The sequence below is a fragment of the Etheostoma spectabile genome, chromosome 5 (genome assembly GCF_008692095.1).
Source record: "Etheostoma spectabile isolate EspeVRDwgs_2016 chromosome 5, UIUC_Espe_1.0, whole genome shotgun sequence".
In the NCBI taxonomy this organism is placed as follows: Eukaryota; Metazoa; Chordata; class Actinopteri; order Perciformes; family Percidae; genus Etheostoma; species Etheostoma spectabile.
In genome coordinates, this window is record NC_045737.1 from 18,781,736 (window position 1) to 18,783,373 (window position 1,638).

A 1,638-nucleotide genomic window follows, 5' to 3' on the forward strand; every position below is an offset into this window, starting at 1 on the left:
ACATACATACATACATACATAAATACATATTGAATTTTAGACCTGAGCAATTAAAAGACTGTGAATAATGTTGGAACTAAAGGGGAACATGCAGTAGTTTCTGGACGCTGCTTGTTGTTATGGCAAATTCATTGCTCACTTAAAAGGTTGCTATGTAAAATGGCAAATCCCAAATTGACAGTTAAACGGAATCAGAAACCTAGCTGCAGGACAAACTTATCAAGGCCGTGATCTTGTGTGCTGCCGTCAGCTTACGTTATAGCTTCAATAGATTAACGTAATGCTATTGCATTACGTTAATCTATCTATCTATCTACAACCAAACCTCACCTTCAGGGAACGTTCCCGTAACCAAAAACGAACGTTCCCAGAACGTTCTGGGAACCAAAAATTGTTAGTTGGATAGGAGTCTTACGGACCTAGCTAACGTTGCCTCTGTATGAGTTAGCTACCATACAAACAAGCGAGTAACGTTATGCAAATGCATTTTAGCAACTTAACCAACTAATGTTAGAGGTTTATGTTTATGCCCTTAAATAAACCAGACATAAGATATCAACGAAATATGAATGAGTGTAAACACTTACTTTGGTAGATGAGCCAGCTAGCTAGCTTGCTGCTAGCTTCCTAGGCCAACGCTGCAGCCAGGACGAGCGAGAGTTTGACAGCTATGTCCAGACACTGCTGCTTCAGTTCTTTAAAACCAGTACTCGGACTACAGGCCAAAATAAGCAATTTCTTTTATGGCAGAAATCCATCTGGAAATATTCTTATTTCCATGCCACACTCAGCTGGCTAACCTGCTACATAAACTACCTCTGGTCAGCCTAGCGTTACCCATCTCACTCCGGAGGAACTTTAGACGTGTAACTTATCTTGTCAATCTAATAACTTAAGCTAATGCTAGCTAAAACCACGTCGTGCTAGGTTACAAATTGGTCCAATAACATGGAATTCGTCTGCAGTCAATCATCTTCTTGAGCCAGAAACTGTGGCAACAGCAAGAGTTACAGTATTGACATCTATTACTGAATGCCTTTAACTCTGACAAGAAAGCTAATTTATCAGTGGCAGCTACTGCGTGCGCAACCGAAGCCCCAAGCATAAACTGTATATGGTCTATGGCCCCAAGTCAGTCAACAAACCAGCCTCTCCCACTATACTAATGCTGCCTTCAGGTGCTGTCTGAAATATCAAAATTACCGACAGACAAAATGCCAATTAGTGTCCCAAAATCATCAACAAAATGTATATTCTTGATACGTATTGTATAGTTTTTTTTTCTTATTATTATCATCTAATACGTATTGTATATTTTTCATTTTATCTTTGTCTATTTTGCTCTAAGCTGATGTAACAAGTACTCCAATATATCATTGCTGTTGGTGGTGCTTCTCAAAAGTCAAACCACATTTCCCATTAGACTTGTTGCTCCTGGTAATGGTGCTAATTTGTCCCATGGTTCCAAACTCTGATCCATGGCGTCCCTGTAAGCATTTGTTTTTGTTTGCTATCTATCTATCTATCTATCTATCTATCTATCTATCTATCTATCTATCTATCTATCTATCTATCTATCTATCTATCTATCTATCTATCTATCTATCTATCTAATACATGGCCATTCATTATTTCTTA

At 38.4% G+C, this 1,638-nt stretch overlaps 1 protein-coding gene across 1 annotated transcript in view; it reads right to left on the reverse strand.

Annotated features, from left to right (window-relative positions):
- Positions 1 to 1,106, reverse strand: part of jak2b (Janus kinase 2b) — a 24,688-nt gene extending 23,582 nt beyond the window's left edge. The window contains exon 1 of the mRNA XM_032516066.1: positions 588 to 1,106. The gene's annotated coding sequence lies outside the window, so the exon portion shown is untranslated. The remainder of the gene's footprint in view (positions 1 to 587) is intronic.
- Between the last annotated feature and the right edge of the window lie 532 nt (positions 1,107 to 1,638).